The sequence below is a fragment of the Astatotilapia calliptera genome, chromosome 20 (assembly GCF_964374335.1).
Source record: "Astatotilapia calliptera chromosome 20, fAstCal68.1, whole genome shotgun sequence".
Lineage (NCBI taxonomy): Eukaryota > Metazoa > Chordata > Actinopteri > Cichliformes > Cichlidae > Astatotilapia > Astatotilapia calliptera.
Window position 1 is genome coordinate 36,080,932 of NC_137441.1, and position 6,850 is coordinate 36,087,781.

A 6,850-nucleotide genomic window follows, 5' to 3' on the forward strand; every position below is an offset into this window, starting at 1 on the left:
AAACAGACTCCACGGACACCAGATGTGATTCTAATAAAGCACCTTTGGGATGTGGTGGAATGGGAGATTTGTATCATGAATTTTGAGATAACTGTATGATCCAGACATTCCAATATAGACCCCAAAAAGTCTCCAAGGAACATTTCCAGCACATTGTTCAAGAATTAAGGAATTATTAAAGTGTCCGGCCAGTGTGTATGACTTCTTTTCATTCACAGAGTTTGAGTCCAGTTTGAGCCAGTGCACTTTTTGGTCACCTTCATACTCTAATGCACAGGTCATCCAAATTATTCTGGCTATGGATAATAAATGGGACACCCTCAGCACCACTTACTGCTCAGTGGAACAGTTTCTCTAAAGTCGCTTTCCTCTTTGCTTCTGAGGACAGAGAAAATATTTTCTGCCTCAATCATTTTTTTTAACTTTGTGCTTTGTGATATTGTATTTATCATCAACGTGGTAGTTTAAAAATAATGTTTTCAGTTGCTATAACAAAGATAAATAAAATATGTCTTATTAACCTTGACTAGGTTTTTTGTAGTTTTTTGTTCTCACTCACCCAGCTACACCCACACAAGGCCCAGGAGAAAACTTGGGGTTAGTATCCAAGGATGCTTCAGCAAGTGGGGTTCAAACGGGTAACCCTGAGATTACTCCAGCAACTTGTTTATTTTCCCATCTCAGTCATCAGCTCCTGCAGTGCAGGCAGCATAATGCCTTATTCGCCTTTTCACTTCATTATGAGTCTTCTGTACTTCTGTTTTAGTGAATAAGTGTCATGCGCCGTGGTGCGCGGGCACGAAAGGATCCAGGCGCAGACTCCGAGCTAACAAAAAGACACTTTAATAAAACAACGAAAGGCGACCCGGGGAAAGTAGAGAGCAAAACAGAAACTAAAAATCCGGGGAAACAATGACACGAGGAAGCTGGGATCGGGACGGCGGGGGGCTGCAATAGAAAGGGGAGATGATTACTAGGGAGCCAGGAAGCGGGGAGAACATATCAGGACTGAGTTAGAGTAGGGGCTTACGATAGAACGGAACCGTGGGAGCTCGGGAGGGAAGTGTGGCAGTCCGTGGGGGCAGGAAGTCCGTGGAATGGCGAGTGGGCCAGGTGAGCACCGCGAGATCCAGTTGAGCCGGAGGACAGGCAGGTAGCAGACGCCGAGTAGAAACCTGGACAGAAGTAGGCAGGTTAAACAAAGTTCCAAGCAGAAGAGAATGCACACTTTTCGTGGAAGTCTGGTTACCACTGTGGGGATGACTACGGACTGGCGTGGAGCATCCGTCAGCGCCGGATTAAGTGGATCTCCGTGTAATCACCAGGATGGAGAGCAGGTGTGCTGGTGATGGCCCAGCCCGGGGGTGTGGCTACCCGAGCATCACGCATTCCACAGACACAGGACCACGGACCATGACAATAAGTGTCTCACTATCAGCTGATGGGGTGATGTTAGCGTCTTCTGTTGCCCCCCACTCCCCCTCCAGACCGTCTTTGTTGCACTTTGTCTATTTCCCACAACAAAAGGAGCCAGCTGAGGTGGTTCAGGCATCTAACTCTGATGCCTCCTGGTTATCTGAGGTGTTTCACGCATGTCCTACCAGGATTAGGCAAACCCAAGACAGACTGGAAAAATTGCATCTCTCTGCTGGAGGAGCTGGAGTAGGTAGGTGGAGAGAGAAAGTTTCTCTGCTTAGACTGCTACCCAAACCTGACAGAGAATGGATGAATAGAAATATTCTTTAATATTGTTTTTCAGATGAATTCATGGTTGGTTTTATTCAACAAGACTTATGTAATCACCAGAATAATATCTTTTAGCATTAAATTGTTTTCATCAGCATGTTAGGATATTAGTTTTGTCTCTAGCATAGTTACAGTAATAACCTTCTGACACACACATATAAATTCAGCTTGTTAGTGACAGAAACGGACATCTTTTTTGGTTAAGCCTGTGTTTGGAACTGAAACTCTCCTGAGTTTCCAGCACACACTGTCTGTGACTGTAATTATGCAAAATAGGTCATTAACTTAATAAACAGCATCTGTAAACAACAGCACAACAACACAGTGCTTTCTTTCTTTTCCCTCTTTCTCTGTGTCAGTTCACTCCCTCCATCTCTCCATCTATTAATTCTTCCCCTTCATCCCTCTCCAAGTTTAACACTGTGGTCTTTCAGTGTTGGCGTCTGAAGTTGAGAGAAGAAAACATCCGTGCTATCTCTCAATAGCTAAATAAACAGCTGATGGCGCAGCGAGGGAGCTGAATGGGTTTAATGAGTAGACTGTGGTAGTGTGGCCCAGATCTAGTTTCTAGACTGTCACTAAGCTGCTCGCAAAAACCAAACTGACAATAACAATCATCAACAACAAGTCTCATTAATTACAGCAGCGACACTCGTGGTCTCCATCTTCCAGCAGACCCAGACAAACTCCCAGTGTGTGCTGAGTGAGTGTGTGAGAGGTATCTTTTTCAATCGTTGTCCCCTTCTCCCCCTAATCCTCCTCTACTTCTCCTCATCCCCATATCTCTTCCATGTTCTGTAATGCTCTTACTCGAACTTGGCATCATCCCACCCTCACATCCTCAGTGCTCCACACTAAATGTCAACAACTGAATATTCATCACAGCACTGACACCCCTCCCCACCGTCTCTCTAAATCTCATCCCAGACAGGGGATGCTTTGTGTGTGTGTGTGTCTCCCTTCACAGACTGATTAGCAGCAGATTTGAATATCACCAATTACCAATATTAGAATTGTAATTTCCACAATATTCTGCTTCTCCACCCTCAAGGAGAGCAGAGCTTTCCCCCTGTTTAGTAGCTGCAAAGGCATGCAACTATATTCTATAGTAATATTTTACTATATTCAAAGAAGATGAGCTGGGGAAAGGGAGTGGTGAGTGAATGGTGAAGATAAATGATGATTTATATCCTAAAGTACTTCTTGTTTGTTTTTTCTTTCCCCGTGTATTATAATTTTTTTCTTCAACATAGCAGATCTGACAAGTTGAAAAGCTCAGAGTCCTAAAAGGCATCTAAAGGATGCTAAAGTGAATTCTCCAGCCGAAAACAACCAAACCGTCTAAAACGTTTCTTTTGTAGTCTAAGGTTTTATCAATGACTTTTCCACAGTGCTGTATTTTTTTGTATATTTGTTACAGTTACATCATCCAAATGTATTATTACACATAGATAACCCAATTAAAAACATTTTTCTTTTAAAAATTATGATTTTTTTTAAAGAGAAAAAAACATATGCAAACATATCTGCTCCTATGTGGATATAGTAATTATCCCTTAAACATAATCTGATCATTGCCCCACTGTAGAACTCAAGTAAGCTCCAGGGTTTGAACTGAGAGAGCAGAATTCATAGCTCAATTATGGAAAGTTGTTTAGGTCTTCAAGCAGCAAAGAAGCAGCAGCCAAAGACTGTTGGTGTGATGTTTTTTTCATGAAATGCTCTGATCTTTGTTCCAGATGTGCTGGGATGCAAGTCTTCCAGAAAGTTCAACTTTTGTCTTGCCAGTCCAACGAACATTTGGCTTTGTGTTCTTTTTGGTCAGTGGTGGTTTTCACACGAATACTAACTTTAACGGATGCAAGTGAGGCCTGCAGCTCTTTAAATGTTGTTTTGGGTTCTTTCGTGACCTCCTGATTGAGTCATCAATGTGCTACAAAGCTACAAACCTTAGAAATGGCTTTGTAATCCTCACCAGACAGATGTTACTAGCTTTGCTTCTCAGCTCTTTTTTTAGATCTTGGCATGATCTTCACATGAAAAGCTTTTCCAAATGCACCGTACATCACTGTGTGACACAATTGTATGATACCTACACAGCAGCTAGTTTTGCGTGGCCTCAAACTAAGAATTTGCAGCCAGCTCCCTTGTAGTATGTTATTTTATTTACTTGCTATTACTTCTTCTCACCCTAAAGTGTTTCAGGCACAATCAAAGCATGCCAGGTGTTCTGCTGTTGGCTGCAAACACAAGAGTCTTCTTCCACTCCAGACATCTGCAGAACTGAAGATTCAGTCTATTACCTTTTCAGAGCTATGTTCCCACAACAACAGGGCAGTCACCAGTGTTACCATGCTGCATGAATAATTTGGCTCCGGTGCCAGTCGGACAGTCCTAGAGATCGGTAGGTAAGTGCCTGGTATCTATCAGTAAAAGGAAAAACTGTGCTGTTTCTGACTGATTGTGAGTGGTTGCTGGAGGTTGCTGGCTGTCAGTGGCATGGAACTGATTGCAAAGACGTAAACTGTACTGCACTGAAAACCTATTTGTAACTGGTTTGGTCACTAGCGGGTTTCTCCGGGTTACATGGAAGATATTGACCTATCTGCAAACTCTTGCAAACTACCCACCACCAGAGATGGGCAGTAATGCGTTACTTCAAGTAACGAGTAAAGTAAGGGATTACTATTGCAAAAACGGTAATTAGATTACCGTTACTTTCCAGTAGGAACGCTGCGTTACTGCTTTACTAAAACCGTGATTTTTTTGCGAGAATGTCTCATGACAGTGACGTAAGCGAGTGCACCGTTAGTGACAACAGCTGTGTGCAGATCAACAGTGGTTCATATATCGAGTGCGGAGAGAGTATGAGCGTGCAGCGTTTAAAGCGTGGAAGTACTGACCTTACTTTGAGTTTGATTCCATAAAAAGTGACAAAAACATTAGTGTCCGCTGTGCGTGGGAAGAAAACTTCTTTTTACAGCGAAAAAAACCCCTAAACTTCCAACAAGCACCGAGTAGCTACGACGTAATGGGAAACTCACAGAGACACTCGCGCGGATTCTTCAACTGACCGCAGCACACCTGCACCAGGGTAACCCTCCGCCTGCCCCACTCCTGCTTTACAGGTGAAAATAGAGCAACAGGACCGCTGAGTCTGTGACTTTATTTATTTTCTGCTGTGTTTTACTTGCATCTATTTGAAAGACTGAGTGTAAACACAAAAAATATTTTACCAACTAATTTCTTCCAGTCAGAGAATGTTGTATATAATTTAATTTTTGCTTGATGCTTAAAGTTAAAAGATTAAAACTAATAAAACAAGTTAAAAAAAAAGAGACTTTTCCATTTGATTACATTTTGTATGATGGATTATGTAGAAAAAGTAGAATTGGGCTGAAATATCTATCGCTTTATCACCTCTTCAGGTTGTAAATCGTGTTTTTAAAAAGTAACTAAGTAACTAAGTAACTAAGTAATTAATTACGTTTGAAAATAAGTAATCAGTAAAGTAACGGGATTACTTTTTTGGGGAAGTAATCAGTAATTAGTTACTGATTACTTTTTTCAAGTAACTTAACCAACACCACCCACCACACAGCTATGAAAAGTGTGACACAAAACAGAAACTGATGAAATTCATGATAACAGTAAAAGGTGCACTTATGTGTTGGTTTCAGCTTAAGGTACAGCTGTCACTTGGGTGAATGGCCTCAGTTTCTGGTCTGTGTTTTCAAGTTTTATGGGTGTAAATGAAAATGAAATAAAAGAGTTTGTGGCCCAACGCTCACCAACCAGTTGGGGAATAAACGTTTTCCCATTGCAGAGGTTGCCTGTGTGACCAAGGCCATCATCTGTGCCTTTCTTTGCACATGTCACAATTCGTAGACATTTTAAAACCCACCTGACCAGTAGACAGTGCCTTTTGTGCCATTCAGCAGTCTTTATTGTCACTGATGGAGCGCATATGGAAAAACTAGAAAGTGACTCAGCCTAGAGGACCCCACCAAGTACCACCAAGCAATTTCCCTATTTCTCAAGAAAATGTAACATAATTCTGCCTGTTCATGATCTGGCTCACAGGCAACCAGTGCCTCCCAACATCTGAGCCTTTACCTTCACTCTAGTTTGACTCTTGACATGTTATTTAAACAAACAAACAAACAAACAACATCAGTGCATGACAGCAGCAGAACAACCTCTACAGAAGTCTCTTCTTCTTTTAAGGATTATGGTTCAAATGTGCACAGTGGGACTCAGCTCTTAGGGGGCTGAGATTATGTAACTCACAGAGTTGCAGCACACAGCCAGCATCTCATTTCTGCCTGGCCAGCTGATCAATCAGAAGCAAAGGAGGCTTTTCTGAGGGGAAGCTGTGCAGCAACAGGGCTGAATACAGAGTGCTACAGAGAGATTCTGCAGCAGTGTACAGTATGAAAAAGATAATGTGCTCTTAACCATTAAAGCATGTAGCCCCATTTTATTAGACCCCTAAAATAAAATTATGAACCTGTAAATGAGCACATTATGGGCATTTTCAAGGTGATAAATTACTGAACAGGGAAAAGGTATTATGAAAGAATACATAAATCTTCTTTTCCCACTTAGGGTTTACAGCATGGCCAGTGACCCTTCTCTGCTAAGCCTATCATAGTGGGCATATCCTAATTTAATGCATAAGCTTATAGAGCAAAGCAATACCCAGAGCGAGTTTAGTACTGTACTCACAAACTCTTCTGAGGTAGATTGTCTGAGTGATTCAATCTAAGAAAGCAACTTTAGAAATATGTTTGAAGGAGGCCACCTGTGACCCAGCATCCTTATTGAAACATTTGCGTTATGGCTCATGAGCTGTTTTAGAACCAAATGTATTTTTTCCCCCAGTAACCTGTTTTGTGTTTTATTTTATGTAGTCGTAAGCCCACATGTGGGTCTAACTCTTCTTTTTCTGGGTACTAAAGACACCCTATCATCCTCAAAGAAAAGACATGGATGTGGCAAGACAATAAAAATGGTCTGCTTTATTCTTTTCGAGAGTCGGTCTTTGTGCAGAACAAATGTAAATTCTGAAGGCATTTTGAAAGCAGTCACAAATGCGAGGCAG

At 41.7% G+C, this 6,850-nt stretch overlaps 1 long non-coding RNA gene across 1 annotated transcript; it reads right to left on the bottom strand.

The window, feature by feature from the left end:
• Positions 1-827: 827 nt before the first annotated feature.
• LOC113013639 (uncharacterized) lies at positions 828-4,846 on the bottom strand. The gene is made up of 4 exons (XR_003270846.2): positions 4,650-4,846; positions 1,250-1,711; positions 1,031-1,175; positions 828-948 (listed from the first exon to the last, which is right to left on the bottom strand). It is a non-coding gene; the product is annotated as an uncharacterized LOC113013639 (long non-coding RNA).
• Positions 4,847-6,850: the final 2,004 nt, after the last annotated feature.